The following is a 20,480-nucleotide window of genomic DNA, read 5'->3' on the forward strand; positions in this document are numbered from 1 at the left end:
ACTAAATACTTTTGCTGACATATCATTGATTCTGGAGGTTTAAAAACCTTCTGTTCCACTGCCTTAGAAATGGACTAAAGTTGACTCCATTTTTAGAGATCCTGTAACTTCATTTGTCTGCCGTCCAGCCCATTTAGGGGCTGTATTTATTTTTGTCCCTGGCTGAACCCAAGCAGCTCCTACCCAGGAAATGTTCTGAACTGAAACGTTGACAAGTCAACTGGCAATTCTGTACAAAATACTAAGAGTGGTGCTCATGAGATCATTTTGATGTTAACCCAAATCCTAGTTTATCTCAACCAGAACCTGACTCCCCAAGAAGCTGCATTAATCAGAACTCTCCCCAGTAGGCTCTATTTGAATGGATTGGCACACAGGGGCCTGGGACATCGCTGTGGCTAGGGCTGTGTCGCACATGCTGACAATTCTGCTTATTCTCGAATTCTACCACTGTCCTCCCATTTCTTAGCTCATTGATCTAGGGCCATCCAATTCAGCCCACCCAGCAGATGAAGAACCCCCATTAGTGTCAAAATATTGGAGGGGGGAATCAAATTTCAAGAACACTCCACTTGTCAAGAAGATGGTCTGAACCATGTGTTAGGCAGTGATGCTTTCTTTTTCCCTCCCCTAGGATGGTAAGTACAGATGGAGAAGTAGAAACAACCGAAGGCCTTTTTGTAGAGGCTACACGTTCAAATTCAGGATTAGCTATTAATGATGTGGCCTTGTGACAAGTACAGTGATGTCTTGGAGCTTTGGTCTGATCATCGGTGCAATGGGAACCCTGCAGTGGCTGGGGTGAGCTCCCACCAGCTCCTAGGAGCCCACCGTTAAATATTCCCTAATGTCACCAGGCATCGCTATGTCGAAATCGGCCATGGGGTGCAATTATTTATAGCATAGAATTTAGCAGATGCTCAAATCAGGGTTTCTACCCCGGAGAGCCAGTGTGCCAGCGTATCACTGGAATGATGATACTGTCACTTGTTACTTCATGAGATTATTTAGGGAAACATCTTAAAGCTGGAAAATCAGTGTTTACAAAGTGGCTATGAGTCTATGCTTTGGAACCAGCCAAACGTGGCCTCAAAACTCTACTACCTTGGGCCACTTGCTTCCTTGGTCTGAGCCACAGCATCATGTGCAGGGATAAGAATACCCATCTTGCTGTGTTGATGTGAGAACTGGATTCATTAACAACAGGCACCAGTAACGTCAGACAAATAACAGTTGTTGACTTTTGCAAGGGATTGAGCATCGTTCTTTTAGAATAGATTAAGAGGTTAACCAGCATAGCTTTTAATAACCTTCTCTGGTTTACATTAAGGGTTTCATAGACTGTCAGAACCGATCACCTACTCGCATGTAAGCTGGTGCCACTTTTTGGATACATTCCAGTCTGGTTGGGTGCCTCCAGCGAGGCTCCTAGGCAGATCTCTCCTTTCTGGTACTGTACTCAGATGCATCAGACTGGAAATCTGCAGGGCTGGGAAATAAGCCTTCAGTCTGGTTCTGGTTCTGGGTGTGTAGAGTTATATGACTTTTGGGGAGAGAGAAGACCCCCTATTTCCCAGCCTCTCTTCTAAGGCTCATTCCCCAAAGGAAGAAATACATATTGGATTGGGTCAGATTCCAAAACACATACTTATTAGAGGGCAAGTTATAGTCTTTCAGAAATTCGCCTGGATCTGTTGCCTTCTTTGGCTTCCAGCCTCCCTGGGCGTAGGCTGACAGGTCTAGCCATCTGGTTCTTTCCCTTCTTCTGAAAGACTTCAGAAGGTAAAGCACTACCACTACACCCACCACCTAACATTTCCTACTGCATGCCAGGGCTCACGTACTCTTTAAACATTCCTGTGATGGAAATGATATCATACCCATTTTGCAGATGTCGAGTCTAAGACATAGTTTAAATACGTAGTTTTGATCCCATTCAACCATTTTTGACCTACCAAAAAGGGCAGTTTCACGGGGTCCAACCTAATGACCAAGGCCACCTGCCGGCTTGTAGGAGAGCTAAAATCTGCTCTCTCTGGAGACAATTTTCCAAGCAAGTGACTGCAGAATTCTAGCAGATGCCACAAAAGATGACGAGGACAAGGAAACATGAAGAGTGATGAATCTCATAATTTATAGTCTTACATCGAGATAAAATTCAGTATGAATTTAAAATATGCTAAAAATTATTTAAAATAAGGATTTTTTTTGAAACCGATGTGATATGAACACAGAGAAAAACCTAATAATAAATTGAACGTAAACATTTTGGATCCTCTCAGCAATGTCACACAGTGTCCTTTTGGGGAAGCAGATCAAGCTCCTGACACTTTTCTCTCTTTACTTTCCCTGATTGGGGTAGTGATCTGAGTTAAGCCCTCTTAAGGAGTGGCTCTTGATTTTCAATTCGCTTTCAGTGAATAGTCAATGAATCTCAATATGGCTTCCAGACGAGAAAGGGCTCTGAGGCTGTTTCCAGGCTGGAAGGACCACTCTCAATGAATACTCCCCACTCTGTCATAGAAACTCTCTGCCTTCTTTTGTAATTAAAAAAATATATTATATACGAGCATATTATGGCGTTTTTCCACTTATTTATTTATTTTGAGAGAGACAGAGACAGCACAAGTAGGAGAAGGACAGAGAGAGAGGAGAGAGAGAGAATCCCAAGCAGGTTCCGTGCTGTCAGCACAGAGCCCGATGCAGGGCTTGAACTCACGAACCGTGAGATCATGACCTGAGCCGAAATCAAGAGTCAGACACTCAACCTACTGAGCCACCCAGGCACCTGCCAATTCCTTTTTTTATTCAAACTTCCCTTTATTTATTAAATTTATTGAGATATCATTGGCGTATACCATTGTGTAAGTTGAAGGTGTACAATGTGCTAATTTGATACATTTATACGTTGCAATGTGATCGCCATTTGCAGTGTGAGCTAATGCTTCTAGTGTGTCACATGATTATTTTTTTTTGTAATTTAACTTTATTTTTTATTTATTTTATTTTATTTTTTTAACGTTTTATTTATTTTTGAGACAGAGAGAGACAGAGTATGAACAGGGGAGGGTCAGGGAGAGGGAGACACAGAATCTGAAACAGGCTCCAGGCTCTGAGCTGTCAGCACAGAGCCCGACGCAGAGCTTGAACTCACAGACCGAGAGATCATGACCTGAGCCGAAGTCCACCGCTTAACCAACTGAGCCACCCAGGTGCCCCTATTTTTTATTTTTTAAAATTTACATCCAAATTAGTTAGTATATAGTGAAGCAATGATTTCAGTAGATTCCTGAATGCCCTTTACTCATTTAACCCATACCCCCTCCCACAACCCCTCCAGCAACCCTCAGTTTGTTCTCCATATTTATGAGTCTCTTTTGTCCCCCTCCCTGTTTTTATATTATTTTTGTTTCCCTTTCCTTATGTTCATCTGTTTTGTCTCTTAAAGTCCTCATATGAGTGAAATCATATGATTTTTGTCTTTCTCTGACTAATTTCACTTAGCATAATACCCTCCAGTTTCATCCATGTAGTTGCAAATGGCAAGATTTCATTCTTTTTGATTGCCGAGTAATACTCCATTGTGTGTGTGTATATATATATATATATATATATATATATATATATATATATACACCCCATCTTCTTTATCCATTCATTCATTGATGGACATTTGGGCTCTTTCCATACTTCGGCTATTGTTGATAGTGCTGTTATAAACATGGGGGTGCATGTGTCCCTTCAAAACAGCACAACTGTATCCCTTGGATAAATGCCTAGTAGTGCAACTGCTGGGTCGTAGGGTAGTTCTATTTTTAGTTTTCTTGAGGAACCTCCATATTGTTCTCCAGAGTGGCTGCACCAGCTTGCATTGCCATGAACAATGCAAAAGAGATCCTCTTTCTCCGCATCCTCGCCAACATCTGTTGTTGCCTAAGTTGTTAATGTTAGCCATTCTGACAGGTATAAGGTGGTATCTCATTGTGGTTTTGATTTGTATTTCCCTGATGATGAGTGATGTTGAGCATTTTCTCATGTGTCGGTTGGCCATCTGGATGTCTTCTTTGGAGAAGTGTCTATTCATGTCTTTTGCCCATTTCTTCACTGGATTATTTGTTTTTTGGGTGTTGAGTTTGATAAGTTCTTTGTAGATTTTGGATACTAACCTTTATCTGACATGTCATTTGCAAATATCTTCTCCCATTCTGTTGGTTGCCTTTTAGTTTTGCTGATTGTTTCCTTCGCTGTGCAGAAGCTTTTTTATTTTGATGAGGTCTCAGTAGTTCATTTTTGCTTTTGTTTCCCTTGCCTCCGGAGACGTGTTGAGTAAGAAATTGCTGTGGGCAAGATCAAAGAGGTTTTTGCCTGCTTTCTCCTCGAGGATTTTGACGGCTTCTTGTCTTACATTGAGGTCTTTCATCCATTTTGAGTTTATTTTTGTGTATGATGTAAGAAAGTGGTCCAGGTTCATTCTTCTGCATGTTGCTGTCCAGTTTTCCCAGTACCACTTGCTGAAGAGACTGTCTTTATTCCATTGGATATTCTTTCCTGCTTTGTCAAAGATGAGTTGGCCATACGTTTGTGGGTCCATTTCTGGGTTCTCTATTCTATTCCATTGATCTGAGTGTCTGTTCTTGTGCCACTCCCATACTGTCTTGATGATTATAGCTTTGCAGTATAGCTTGAGGTCTGGGATTGCGATGCCTCCTGCTTTGGCTTTCTTTTTCAAGATCACTTTGGCTATTCGGGGTCTTTTCTGGTTCCATACAAATTTTAGGATTATTTGTTCTAGTTCTGTGAAGAATGCTGGTGTTACTTTGATAGGGATTGCGTTGAATATGTAGATTGCTTTGGGTAGTACTAACCTTTTAACAATATTTGTTCTTCCTATCCAGAAGCATGGAATCTTTCTCCATTTCTTTGTGTCTTCAATTTCTTTCATAAGCTTTCTATAGTTTTCAGTGTATAGATTTTTCCCCTCTTTGGTTAGATTTATTCCTAGGTATTTTATGGTTTTTGGTGCAACTGGAAATGGGATCGATTCCTTGATTTCTCTTTCTGTTGCTTCATTGTTGGTGTATAGGAATGCAACCAATTTCTGTGCATTGATTTTATACCCTGCAACTTGGATGAATTCATGAATCAGTTCTAGCAGTTTTTTGGTGGAATCTTTTGGGTTTTCCATATAGAATATCATGCTATCTGCGAAGAATGAAAGTTTGACCTCCTCCTGGCCAGTTTGGGTGCCTTTTATTTCTTTGTGTTGTCTGATTGCAGAGGCTTAAGTCTTCCAATACTATGTTGAATAACAGTGGCAAGAGTGGACATCCCTGTTTTGTTCCTGACCTTAGGGGGAAAGCTCTCAGTTTTTCCCCATTGAGGATGATATTAGCACTGGGTTGCTCATATATGGCTTTTATCATCTCGAGGTATGATCCTTGTATCCCTACTTTCTTAAAGGTTTTTATCAATAAAGGATGCTGTATTTTGTCAAATACTTTCTCCACATCTATTGAGAGGATCATATGGTTCTTGTCCTTTCTTTTATTGATGTGATGAATCACGTTAGTTGTTTTGCAGATATTGAACCAGCCCTGCATCCCAGGTATAAATCCCACTTGGTCATGGTGAATAATTTTTTTAATGTATTGTTGGATCCGGTTGGCTAATATCTTGTTGAGGATTTTTGCATCCATGTTCATCAGGGAAATTGGTCTCTAGTTCTCCTTTTTAGTGGGGTCTCTGTCTGTTTTTGGAATCAGGGTAATGCTGGCTTCATAGAAAGAGTTTGGAAGTTTTCCTTCCAATTCTATTTTTTGGAACAGTTTCAAGAGAATAGGTGTTAACTCTTCCTTAAATATTTGGTAGAATTCCCCTGGAAAGCCATCTGGCCCTGGACTCTTGTTTTTTTGGCAGATTTTTTATTACTAATTCAATTTCCTTACTGGTTATGGGTCTTTTCAAATTTTCTATTTCTCCCTGTTTCAGTTTTGGTAGTGTATATGTTTCTAGGAATTTGTCCATTTCTTCCAGATTGCCCATTTTATTGGCATATAATTGCTCATAATATTTTCTTATTATTGTTTTTATTTCTGTTGTGTTGGTTGTGATTTCTCCTCTTTCATTCTTGATTTTACTTATTTGGGTCCTTTCCTTTTTCTTCTTGATTAAACTGGCTAGTGGTTTATCAATTTTGTTAATTCTTTCAAAGAACCAGCTTCTGGTTTCATTGATCTGTTCTACTGTTTTTTTGGTTTTGATAGCATTAATTTCTGCTCTAATCTTTATTATTTCCTGTATTCTGCTGGTTCTGGGTTTTGTTTGCTGTTCTTTTTCCAGCTCCTTAAGGTGTAAAGTTAGGTTGTGTATCTGAGATCTTTCTTCCTTCTTTAGGAAGGCGTGGATTGCTATATACTTTCCTCTTATGGCTGCCTTTGCTGCGTCCCAGAGATTTTGGGTTGTGGTGCTATCCTTTTCATTGACGTCCATATACTTTTTAATTTCTTCTTTAACTGCTTGGTTAGTCCATTCATTCTTTAGTAGGATGTTCTTCAGTCTCCAAGTATTTGTTACCTTTCCAAATTTTTTCTTGTGGTTGATTTCGAGTTTCATAGCATTGTGGTCTGAAAATATGTACGGTATGATCTCGATCTTTTTGTACTTACTTAGGGCTGATTTGTGTCCCAGTATATGGTCTATTCTGGAGAACGTTCCATGTGCACTGGAGAAGAATGTATATTCTGCTGCTTTAGGATGAAATGTTCTGAATGTATCTATTAAGCCCATCTGGTCCAATGTGTCATTCAAAGCCATTGTTTCCTTGTTGATTTTTTGATTAGATGATCTGTCTATTGTTGTGAGTGGGGTATTGAAGTCTCCTACTATTATGGTATTACTGTCGATGAGCTTCTTAATGTTTGTGATTAATTGATTTATATATTTGGGTCCTTCCACATTTGGCGCATAAATGTTTACAATTGTTAGGTCTTCTTGGTCTATAGGCCCCTTGATTATGATATAATGCCCTTCTGCATCTCTTGATACAGTCTTTATTTTAAAGTCAAGATTGTCTGATATAAGTATGGCTACTCTGGCTTTCTTTTGTTGCATGATAGATTGTTCTCCATCCCCTTATTTTCAATCTGTAGGTGTCTTTAGGTCTAAAGTGGGTCTCTTGTAAACAGCATATAGATGGGTCTTGTTTTCTTATCCATTCTGTTACCCTGTGTCTTTTGATTGGAGGATTGAGTCCATTGACGTTTAGAGTGAGTACTGAAAGATATGAATTTATTGCCATAATGATGCTTGTAGAGTTGGAGTTTCTGTTGGTGTTCTCTGGTCCTTTCTAATCTTTTGTTGCTTTTGGTATTTATTTATTTATTTATTTATGTATTTATGTATTTATGTATTTATTTATTTATATATTTTTTTTTCATTTTTTCTCCCCTCAGAGAGTCCCCCTTAAAATTTCTTGCAGGACTGGTTTAGTGGTCACAAATTCCTTTAATTTTTGTTTGTCTGGGAAACTTTTAATCTCTCCTTCTATTTTGAATGACAGCCTTGCTGGATAAAGAATTCCTGGCTGCATATTTTTCTGATTCAGCACATTGAATATATCCTGCCACTCCTTTCTGGCCTGCCAAGTTTCTGTGGATAGGTCTGCTGCGAACCTGATCTGTCTTCCCTTGTAGGTTAGGGACTTTTTTCCCTTGCTGCTTTCATGATTCTCTCCTTGCCTGAGTATTTTGTGATTTTGACTATGATATGCCTCGTTGATAGTCGGTTTTTGTTGAATCTAATGGGAATCCTCTGTGCTTCCTGGATTTGATATCTGTGTCTTTCCCCAGGTTAGGAAAGTTTTCCACCATGATTTGCTCACATAACCCTTCTACCCCTATTTCTCTCTCTTCCTCCTCTGGGACCCCTATGATTCTGATGTTGTTCCTTTTTAATGAGTCACTGATTTCTCTAATTCTTAAATCGTGCTCTTTTGCCTTAATCTCCCTCTTTTTTTCTGCTTTGTTATTCTCTATAAATTTGTCTTCTATATCGCTGATTCTCTGTTCTGCCTCCTCATCCATCCTTGCCACCGCGGCATCCATCCGTGATTGCAGCTCAGTTAGAGCATTTTTAATTTCATTCTGGCTATTTTTTACTTCTTTAATCTCTGCAGAAAGGGATTCTAATCTATTTTTGACTCCAGCTAGTATTCTTATTATCGTGATTCTAAATTCTGGTTCAGACATCTTGCTTGTGTCTGTGTTGGTTAAATCCCAGGCTGTTGTTTCTTCGTCCTCTTTCTTTTGGTGGTGAATTCCTTCGTTTTGTCATTTTGAAGGGAGAAAAGGAATTAATGAGATAGAGAAATTGAAATTAAAAAAATTAAAATTAAAAAAAATATTAAAATTAAAAATTAAAAACACACACACACAAATCAAATAGATGATGCTAGATCCTAGGTGTGTTTTGGTCTGGGTGTAGAATGTGGTTTGACAGATTAGAGAAACACACACACACACACAAAAGGGGGGGGGAGAGAGAAAAAAGGAAATTGAGAATTTGAAAAAAATGAATACACTAAAGTAGACTAAAATACACAAACGTCAAGAATATAGTAGAAAAAAATTATAGAAAAATATTTTTAGTAAAAATCAAAAAGAAATATGATTTTTTTCATTTTCTATATTTAAGAAAAAAGAAAAGAAATGAAAAAGAAAAAAGATAAAAAAAGAAATCGTTTGAAAATTTGAAAAAGTGAATACACTGTAGTAGACTGAAATAAAATGATGGGAGTAAGAGAGAATTTGAAAAAAATTACATAAAAGCAAAAAATATAGTAATAAAAATTAAAGACAGATATTTTTAATAAAAATTGAAACTAAAAATGAGTTTTTTCTCTTTCTGTATTCAAGAAAAAGAATTGTGAAAGAGAAAAAGAAAAAAGAGAAAAGAAAAAAAAATTGAATAGATGAACCTGCGAACAGATTGAAGTAGGACTGAAATTGCTTCGTTTTCCTCTAGAGTCAGTCCGTGTAGCTCTTTATAGTCCGTAGATTAAGCCGCGGTGAGACTTGTGTTCTTGAAGAGCGAAGTTGGCCCAGTTGGGCGGGGCTCGGTGTAACGGCTCCGCTCTCCCCTAGATGGCGCTGCTAGCCTATCAGGGTGGACGGTTGCGGTGCTCATCGGTGCGCATGCACACGCGCGGGAGCCGTGAAAAATGACGCCACCCAGCCACCCAGTTCTCCCGGATCAGCAGTCGCGCACCGGTCCTCCGTCTTCAGCTCTCGTCCACTCCCCGCTTTTTCCCCTCTCCGTGACCAGGCCCCAGGCAGTACCTCTCTCCCGAGTTTTGTCTCAGACGCGGCTGTTTTCCCCGGCCCCTTGCTTCCGAAGGACGGCGGCTTTCACCCGCTCCGCCCCTCTGCCGGAGGGTCTCACCGATCAATGGCCGAATGAGCCATGGTCGAGTGTCGGCTGCACCCAGGAACGCCGGCTGGACTCTGTTGTCGCCGGTGCCCCGAGACTGCGGCCAGGGGCCAGTCCACCCCCCAAAAAGATCGCGAGACAGTGCGGCCTCAGCGTTTCAGGGACCGTGGAAAATCGCAACACACATCTGGCACCAGGCTTCGCCCTCGACCACCTTGCCCCAGCCCCAGAGAGTGTGGCCGCCTTCCGGGATCTGCTGGGACCAGGTGGCTTCAACAGTCTCTACCAAATGTCCTTCCGGCAGTGGAACCGCTTTTCCCCGTGTGGCCAGAGAACCTCCCGGTCCCCACTCTGTTCCCGGGGATTCGCCCTTCCCACCAGAGCACCGCCAGGTAGGGAGCTGCGGGGTTGCAGCCTTTGCGCTTCCCTTGTTTACAGTCTTAATGGAAACCCTCTCCTTTCTCCTTTCTCCCTTTTCGGTTTAGTCCCTGCGGCCGTTTCCAATTTTCCACATTCTCTCCAGCTGCTTTTGGGGAGGGGTGCTTTTCCCGCCTTCTCCCCCCCCACAGTCTCCATCTTCTCTCCGACCGCAAAAGAGGTCCCCCACCTTCCACTGCTTCTTGCTCCCCATATTCACCTCTCTGTGCCACATACCTGCTGAATTCTGTGGCTCAGGTTGTGAAGATTGTTGTGTTAATCCTCCCATCAGTTTTCTAGGTGTGTAGGATGGTTTAGTGTTGGCCTGGCTGGATTTCATGGACGCGAGGCACAAAAAACTTCCATGCTGTTCCGCCATCTTGGCTCCTCCCCACATGATTATTTCTGTTCGTGGTGATGACAACTAAAACCTAGATTCTTAGCAGCTTTGGAGTATGGCCATCTAGAATCACTATGCTGTGTGTTAGATACCCTGGACTTATCTGCTAGTTACAAGTTTGTACTTTTGTACTTGTGTTCTCTTTTAATGAAAGCGTTTGGAGCTTTTGGGGCACCTGGGTGGTTCAGTCGGTTGGGAGTCCAACTTGGGCTCAGGTCATGACTTCGTGGTCCGTGAGTTCGAGCCCCACGTGGGGCTCTGTGCTGACTGCTCGGAGCCTGGAGCCTGCTTCACATTGTGTTTCCCTCTCTCTCTGCCCCTCCCCTGCTCATGCTCTGTCTCTCTCTCTTGCAAAAATAAACATTAAAAAAAAGAGAGAGAGAGAGATTCTTGCAACTAGAGGGGTCCTTCTAGCTCTGGTAATTCTTTGTACTGGAAAGTGGTTCTGGAGCCAGACTTTCTGGAGTCAATGACCAGATCCGTTATTTACTAGATTTGCAATTTGGGCACATTCCTCCTCTGTCGAACGAGGTTAGGGGCAGAACCCACCTCGCTGAGTTATGGTAAGGATCATATATGTATTTGAAATATTCACGATGGCTCCTCGCACATAAAAATGCTCAATCGGTGTTTGTTTTTCATCATGTCTATTATCTTCTCATCGAGGCGGGCTTTGTAAGGGAAGGGAACAGGACGAAGGAAGTAGTTCACCTGCGAACAGGTCATGAGTGGAGAAGGTTCTGTTGTGGTGAGGACACAGGAAGCATTTGATTTTCCCTTAAAATCGAGAGAGCTCTACTCTTCAGCTCTGGTATATTTCCCCCATCAGGAGCCTGGGACATTTTCTTTGCCTTCCTCCGCTTGGTCCCCGATCTTGTCGCCGTGCGCGTCAGTCAGTGTCCGATCGGGAGACACCACACGGGAATTTGGGCAAGTTTAATATAAAGAAGTATATACTCTGTTAACTAGAACATGATTGCAGGAACTGGCTGGCTCGTGAGGAGTAAAGAGAACAGGACTAGCAGTTACCAGAAGCAGCCCCCACCCCCAGGACGAAGGTAGAGCATTCAAGCAAGAGCCCCCACCTCCCTAGGGCTGAGGCACGTGCCTAGATGGAGCACAAGGGTGGCCCAGGGAAGGGTGGAGGTGTTGTCCGTGTAGTGTTGCACTGGCAACATTTTCGGGGCACCTGCCCTCGAGGGTTGGGGAGCGCTGTCCTCGGGAGCTGTCCCCCAGGAGCACACCCGTGCAATCCCCCGGAGGGGAGGCTGGGGAAGGCGCCGGCTGCTGGGTGCTGCTGGCTACCACCCATGCTGGGCACGAGGAAGTCATTCTTCCAGTCCAGCCCGCCATGTTGCCTGGGAGTTGACCCGGAACTGCCAGGCACAGAAACATTTTGCGCACGTCCACAGAGGTGGGGGTAGGACATTTTATTTTATTTTAAAGTTTATTTATTTTGAGAGGGAGAGAGTGCACACATGGGGAAGGGGCAGAGAGACAAGGAGAGAGAGAGAATCTCAAGCAGGCTCTGCACTGACAGCACGGACCTGGAAGCGGGGCTCGAACCCACAAACTTGAGATCGCGGCCTGAGCCACAATCAAGAGCCGGACGCTTAACAGACTGAGCCACGCAGGCGCCCCAGGGGCAGAATATGTTAAACTTTAATTTGCAAATCCACCATGTGGTTTTGTAAAGACAAAAGCAGGTAGGATCTCCTCTTAGCATTTTCTTATAGGTAAATTTATAGTCTCGAGGGGCTTTGTACTATTTGATCATAAAGGAACAAGAAACCATTGGGAACAGACAGAAAAGAGCACTAAGTTGGAAGTAATACAACCAGGGTGGGCAGGGCAAAGACCCACGTTTTGGAAGCCACCCCTCCTCCCTCAACCTCCCCGGTTCCCAAACACAGAGTCCCTCTGGCATGGCCCCTGACCTTTGACCGGCTCTCTTCCTGGAACGTACTTTTCCTTTTCCTCCTGGCAAATTTCCACACACCCTTCAAGTCTCCATTCACCCATCAGCTCACCTGGGAAGCCCTCCTGAAACCCCGGCCGGCAGCGTGGCACCTCTTTTTCTGGAGCTGCCTCTGAGTCAATCCCAGGCGGCCGGGGAAGAGAGAGCACCCCCTCCCGCCCTGCAGAGGCCAGCCTGAGTTCTCTGCAGGCCCAAGGCTTCCAGTCTCTTTTCACTTTCCGGGCGGTGAGAACGGCCCTACAGCCCAACCCCTGCACTGGATGCCACTGGGGACCGAGCTCCCTGCCGCCTCCACCTGGGCTGCAAGGAGGCTGAGCGTAGCTGTGGGCTACTTTGAAAAATCCAGAAGCATGTTCCGGGCGATGGAAACCTTTCTATGGTCCCTGACATGCCAAATGGAGCCGGTTCTCAGGCTTAAAGTGGTGTCTTGGAAAAGGGCACATGGTCTTGGGAAAACCTGTCTCTTCCTATACAGTCGGTTGATATGTGTCTCTACACCCAGCCACATACAGTCAGAACATCCTGGGATGCTTTCCTGACTTGAGCTTGGACTGGGCACTTTTCATCAATATGGGCTACATTCTCACAATACCGTGGGAAACATACTTATTTGATTTGTACGGCGAGGCAATGTGTTATTTGGGGAGGGGGAGAATCTTAGATTCGAAATCGGAGGGGCTAGGTGAGACACTTTCTGGTTATGTGACTTTTGACCTCTTTAGGTGGTTCTAAAGAAGGATTTCATGTCCTCGCTGGTTGTTTTGCTTACCTGAGATCCTTGCACAAGAGTGTGGCGGGACCTCATGTAACAGCCCCACTGTCCTTTGGAGCCAGAGTGTTCTACCGGCAACCATATCGAAACACAACGCTCATGCACTTTGACAAAGATAAGTGAATTAAATGTACTTTTCATAAAGAAAACACCAAATAAGCAAGGGTTGGATGGTGACTGGGTATCTTCACCAGAGCCTCGTCTTAGTGGGTTTAGCTGGACGGCCCCTCTCAGCTTACTCCTCAGCAGAGTAAGAATAGATGAGCATTTTGTCCTCTGCAGAAGGGCAGCTGAGCATTTTGGGGATTGATCTTATTGATGATGGCTGAGGTCCAAGGTACACACTCACCTAATAACTCACTTCAAGCATTTGTTTGTTTGTTTGTTTTTTTAGAGGATCGACTAAACCTTTCTCAGGATGTAAGAACTGTTTTGAGCTAGTTACTTAAGCAAGTTTCACATGATTGGAGGATTATCTGTCACCTGCCCGTTTATCTGTCTCTTTTGTTTACAATGATTTCCAAATGTGAGTTTTTAAAAATACAGTGAAAGTCGGATGCATCACCTCCCTACAACAGAATGAGTTATTTTCCCTTGACTACACATTGTCTTCATTCCCCGTGAAAATAGGCTCTCTCTTGAGACACCCTTTAAACTACCTGGGCGTGTCTCCACAACACAAGAATACAGTCAGAAAGGAGAAAATGCAAACTTAACCAGTTCCTTATTTTGCATGGAACTGAGTAATTGGCTGGTTCAGTAGTGGGTGTCCGTGAAGTGTATTTGCCATTTATGTGTCATTCTTCAAGTGTCCATCTGCTTGCTTTGGATGTGGCTGTCCAGGGATGGTGTGGGTTTGCACACTTGTGCTTTCAGCAGATGTGATCGTCTTCAAACCAAGGGGCAATGATGGTGGGTGTTGGTGAACTTAAAGAGCAACACACAGGGCATAGTCTTGTAACACCCTGGAGGGTGACGGGACCTAAGTCAGGGAGCTAGTTAGGGCCATAATTCGGACGAGGGAACAAGAATTAAGTGATCTCCTGTAGTCCCCTGTAGCAATAACTCAACAACCCCACCAACAGGGTTTTGGACATCTATTTCAGTGGCCTTTCCACAAATGTGTGTGAAAGTCTTCCCAAAAGTGTAGCGTTGTGTGTCAATGTAAGATGCAAATACCCTGCACCAAAACGGTCTCTGAACTGTATTTGTGGTACAAAGCAATCGTCTGACAAATGACACAACAGAAAATTCTAGCCATGGGAAGCTGGGTTCAAAAGGATTGATTTTGGTGCACTCAAGCCCTTCTCCCTTATGGTCATTTGTAGACTGTGTGGTCTTTGACTTTCCAGGGGAGATCAGAGATAAGGGTGCCCAGAGGGGGCACTGAGGGTTAGAGTTGTATCCTTTCTCTTTCCAGAATCAGAAGACTGATCACAGTAATAGCCCTCCATCAGAACCTCCTTGGCCCACTAGCTCCCTTCACCACTTGGTCATCTTTGGGGGCTACCTGAGGCCATGTCAGGTCTTAACTTGTTGTGATGCTCCATAGGAGGAAGGCGAGATGCCTGGATAGAGGGAAAGAACAGACAAAACTTTCCTGTCCAGTGCATATTGGAAGAAAGGCTAATTCAATATTTGCAGTAACCCTTATTGATTCCATGTTATTCCAACAATTTATTTTCTTGTCCAAATCTCTTCTAACTCTTGGTAGCCTACTTGTCAGTCAACGACCTCGAACTCGAAGGAGTTGTAAATGGGTGGTAAGAAGACCATTGGGGGAAATAATGGCCAAATAGTGTTTTAATATGATTTTCCTCTAATTCATCTTCAACAACATGCTGAGGTACAATGGATAGCAAGCAAAAATCAAAATAACTGTTTTCAAAAATGGAAGTAATAGAAGAACTAGGAGAAAATACAGTGACGAGCATCTGGGGAAGTCTAACAGAACAAGCAAAGGAGGAAGAAATACCATAGGGAAAAGGCAAGTATTTGATTATACACAGATTTTAAACTTTCTTTATGTGAGAAGAAAGTGGAAAAAAAAAATTGGGAGATACCTATAAAGCTCTCTACCTCTGTCTCTCTACATATATAGATGAACTCAACATTTAATATATGAAATGCAGTTTTATAAATAATAGGCAAATAGTAAAATAAGGAAGGGCAGGAACAAAAAGTACATAAAATAAATGGAATTGGCCACAAATGCAAAAATGTTTGAAGCAAGTGGTATATTCCCAACTGGCAAAGATAAAAAGCAATCGAATGATCTTGGTTGTACATAAGTGTGGAATCACTATATTGTACACCTGACACTAATATTACACGGTATGTTACCTACCTGGAATTTAAATAAAAACTTAAAAAATGACTTTGGGGAAAGTTAAGAAAAGACAGATTATGACCAGAATTTTGACACATTTACTGCTGGGAGTGAAAATTGACCAAGCTTTTTTATAAAATTGTATGATGTGACAAAAGTCTTTAAAATATTTGTGGCTTATGGGGCACCTAGGTGGCTCAGTTCGTTAAGCATCAGACTCTTAGTTTTGGCTCAGGTTATGATCTCGCTGTTTGTGGGGTTGAGCCCCACATGGGGCTCTGTAAGAACAGCTTGGGATTCTTTCTCTCTCCCTCTCTGCCTTTCTCTCTCTCAAAATAAATGTTTAAAAATAAAGTAAAATAAACTATAAAATAAAATAAAATAAAATAAACAAAATATTTGTGGCTGAGCATTTACACTTCTAGGAATCGTTCCAGATCAGAGATGGGCTAATCCCTGGGAAAATGTTTATGATATATACTTTCAGGCGAGTAAGACGGTTGACAAAATTATATGTATAATATGATTTCAATTATTATTAAAATGTAAATATTTTAAAGACCAGACTGGACAGATTTACTAAAAAAATGTTATCAATGGCTAGATCTGGATAGGTTTGGGGGGGATTTTTATTTTTTATGCTTTCTTTTTAAAAATTTTAAAATATGTTTATTTGTTTTTGACAGGGAGAGACAGAGTGCATGTAGGGAAGAGGCAGAGAGAGAGAATCACAGAATCCAAAGCAGGCTCTAGGCTCTGAGCTGTCAGCACAGAGCCCAACACGGGGCTTGAATCCCAGACTGTGACTCTGAGATCATGACCTGAGTGGAAGTCGGACACTTAACTGACTGAGCCACCCGGGCACCCCTATTATTTATGCTTTCCATTTTTTGTAAGTTTATTTATTTATTTTGAGAAGAAAGAGTTGGGGAGGGGCAGAGAGAGAGAATCCCAAGCAGTCTCTGTGCTGTCAGTGCAGAGCCCCACGCAGGGCTCGACCTCACGACTGTGAGATCATGACCTGAGCCGAGATCAAGAGTTGGATGCTTAACTGACGGAGTCACCCAGACGCCCCATATCCTTTCCAATTTTTAAAATATTTTTTTATATGGAGCCATCTGTTACTTACATAATAAAAAAGTTGTTTGTTTGGTTTTTTTAAAGCAACTTGTTGCTGCAAATAGCAAAGGCACTAAAATGTAGCATATTTGCTTGGCAAATCAACCCTAGTGCTTTCCCGGGGTGGTGCCACGATTCTTATTGCAATTCTCATTCTTTTTTCCTTCAGTCTAGACCAGAACTATCTGTCAGAACTTTCTGCAGGGACAGAAATTTTATATATCTGTGCTGTCCAGTATGATACCCAGTAGCCACATGTGGCTCCTGAGCCCTTGAAATGTGACTGGTAGGACTTCGGAACTGAATCCTTAAGTTTATTTAATTTTAAAAGCTCCATGTGGCTGGTGGCTACATTTGTAGGTGAACGAGACATTTAAAAAGCTACCTGGTTATGTGTGTGTGTCCGTCCCCAGGATGTCGCGACGGTGAGCCCTTGTCCACCTGCATTGCGATCTACACTGCCTCTTGGAGGGTGTTCTCCATTTCACTTTCAACACAGGATTCCCATTTCCACAGTCAGATCTAGGTCTCTTGCCTGAGCAATGCATTCTTATTTCTGACTTCGTGCTGGACGTTTTCACGTGGCTGTCCTATCAGCATCTCAGGCTCAATGTGTCTAGCTCTTAAGTCTTCCCTTCCCCCTGGAAAAATAACCCCTACTCTGTAAGTGGTAAAATCAATCTCTTGGGCACCTGGGTTGTCAGCCTTGGAGACTTCTTTTGTGCCCTGTTTCCAACCTCAAATATGTCCATCCCTTTGTGTCTACCTGTCATTCTCTCCATTTCCACTCTGAAGGCTTTAACCCCTTCTGCACAGAATACTCAGGTGCCAGTTGGTCTCTCTGCACCTTTATTATATTTCCAGGAGCCAAATCCTGAATACACAATACATACACTTCCTAATATATCATCAATTCACATTCATTCCACAAACACCATAGAATACTTGGTGTGTTCATGGCACCATGCCAGGTTCCAGGAGGGGTACTGAACATGGATGGGCTATATCTCCTGCCCACAAGGCACTTGCAGGTTAGTCTGTGATTTGCACCTTGAGCAAAATAAAATTGTCCACATGCCATAGCAGAAGCCCTCAGATGGGCTGTGAAAGTTCTAAGAAGGAAGAAATTACGCTGTTGAAGAAAATCCATGAAAATGCAGGTTTGAAGATTGATAACATGGATGTAGCAGGAGGGACATTGTAGGAACCGTTGGGAAGGTTTCAAAGAAAGACAAGGAAAGCAGAGGTGGAACCAGTAAACTGAGAACTAGGTTCAAGATCCCCATGTCGCTGAAGAGCGGGTTTGAGGAGGGTAGGGGGAATGGGCGAGGCGGGAAGTATGGAACAATAGTGGAGTTCATCACTTGAACATGTCATTGATTGGAGACCAACTGTGCATCCCAAGGGACGAAGACAAAACCAACACGTGAAAAGTGAATGAAAATGTATTTTTCGTGCAGCATGGCTTCTGAACCCAGGCCGAGCACCTCCTACGCTTCTCAGCTGAAAAACAGCCACGTCGTCCAATGTCAGGACAAGCTGGCTGCTTGTGGTGTGTCGAACTTCCTGGAAAAAAATCATAGTACGCTTAAAATGATCAACATTCTTTTGTGTGTGTGTGTGAGTTACTTGCAGGATTTTCCGAGGGAAAATTTGACAGTTCTCTTTTATTTGAACACAAGGTTTATGGTAGTTTCACGTGTTCATAATAAATTTGACAATTCTTAATGTTTGGAGTTTGGACTGGCTTTTAGAACATAACCTCCCTGTAAGATGTGATCCGCGGATGACCTAGCGATCGGGGCGAGGAGGGCAGAATTCAGAGTTTGAGATCTTAGAGTCATTTTCAGGTAAGAAGAAGATGACGTTGGTGTTGATACATCCCAAAATAATGGTGGAGATTTCATATTTAGCGTTCCTTCTGTGTACGAGTCATTGTGTTACTTGCTGGGATTTCAGGGGTGAATGAGACACTGTGACCTTCAGACAGGAGGTTTGCAGGGGATGTGCAGAGCAAGACCTCCTGATGGGGTGTAGGGGGCGTATTGTCACAGTGTAAGCCATCGTGCGACACTCGGGACGTTTCTGGAACAGACTAGCTTCATTAGAGCAGTAGGTCCGCCTAAGGTGTTAATTAAATGCAAGTCTGCAAGAGAGGTCTGTGGGTGCCAAGATGGGCAAGGAGAAGCCATTGGATTCTTTGGATCAAGGAAGCAATATAATAAAAGCTGTACTTGAGGAAAATTTCTATCTTATTATCTACTATCTTTTTCTATTTTAGAAAACTGAGATAAATGAATCATACCCAAAGCTAAATGAAAGATTTGGACCAGGTAAGGAGTGTTCTTACTGGAGGCATTTGCTGATAGGGCAGAGGATCCCAAGTCCTAAAATCCTGGGGAAAGAGCTGGACTGGACAGAGGAGGGTGGTCACGGGCACAATGAAATACTTTGATGTCCTGACCCGCTGTTGCAAATCTGCAGCCGTTTCATTTTGCAACTGCCTCGTGGGAGCCCGGGAATGACCTCAGTCAGGATGTTCTCAAACATAATACAGCCAGCACATTAACCTGCCAAGGACCGGTTAATTTAAAAAACTTGGTGGGTCATTTCACCTCTGAAGGAGCCCATAGATGGTTTTTGAAAGAACCAGAAGGAATCTGTTGGAAATTTTCTTGGCAGAGTCAGTCAGCAGTTCAGGTTAGAATTGTATTTGCTTTGAGCTGGAAGCCACGATGAAACCCATGTAATGGAGAGCATATGAAATGTAGTTTCCACTAGGTTATTAGGATAAGCAAGCGAGGGCTTGAAAACGATTCTAATTAAATCAAGAAAAGAGAGTGGAGAATTGTACTGGAAAATTAGAATCCTTTTGAAAACACAGTCAAGGGGGAATTCTAAAAATGAAACAAGACTACAGTATCAGAAGCTAAGAGCTCAGTAGGTGCATTTTTTAATGTTTATTTATTTTTGAGAGAGAGAGACAGAGACAGAGCTTGAGCAGGGGAGGGGCAGAGAGAGAGGGAGACACAGAATCCGAAGCAGGCTCCAGGCTCTGAGCTGTCAGCACAGAGCCCGACGCGGGGCTCGAACCCACAGACTGCGAGATCATGAGCTGAGCCGAAGTCAGATGCTCAACCAACTGAGCCATCCAGGTGCCCCTCAGTAGGTGTATTTAACAGCATAACGGATTTGGCAGACGACAAGTTGGGTAAATGCAAGTGCAGATCAATAGAAAATATCCCTGCAGTGAATAGACTTGAACACTCATTTCATGGAATGTCTTGCAGCAAAATAAAACAAAAGTACAAACTTCTAGGGATTTTTTTTTCCCAAGGAAGACATCCAGATGGCCAGTAGACACATGAACAGATGCTCAACATCGCTCATCATCAGGAAAACGCAAATCAAAAGCATAATGAAGTATGACTTCACACCTGTCAGAATGGCTAAAATCCAAAACACAAGAAACACCAAGTGCTGGCAAGGATGTGGAGAAAAAGAAACCCTCGTGTACTATTGGTGGGAATGCAAATTGGCGTAGCCTCTGTGGAAACCAGTATGGAGGTTCCTCAAAAAATTAAAAATAGGACTACCATACGATTCAATAATTCCACTACTAGGTACTTACCAAAGAAAATGAGAACACTAACTCAAAAAGATATACGTACCCCTATATTTATTGCAGCATTATTTACAACAGCCAAGATATGGAAGGAATCCAAGTGTCTGTCGATAGGTGAATGGGTAAAGATAATGTGGTATAGATGCACAATGGAATATTTCTCGGCCATAAAAAAGAATGAGATCTTGCCATTTGCGACAACATGGATGGAGCCTGAGGGTGTGATGCTAAGTGAAATAAGTCAGACAAAGGCAAATATCATATGATTTCACTTATATGTGGAATCTAAAAAACAAAACAAATGAACAAACAAAAAGCAGAAGCAGACACATAAATACAGGGAATAAACTGGCAGCTGCCAGAGAAGAGGGGTGGGGAAGCCTGAGGTACCCCCCAGGTACCCCCCAAAAGTCT

Source organism: Neofelis nebulosa, chromosome 16, assembly GCF_028018385.1.
Source record: "Neofelis nebulosa isolate mNeoNeb1 chromosome 16, mNeoNeb1.pri, whole genome shotgun sequence".
Classification (NCBI taxonomy): Eukaryota; Metazoa; Chordata; class Mammalia; order Carnivora; family Felidae; genus Neofelis; species Neofelis nebulosa.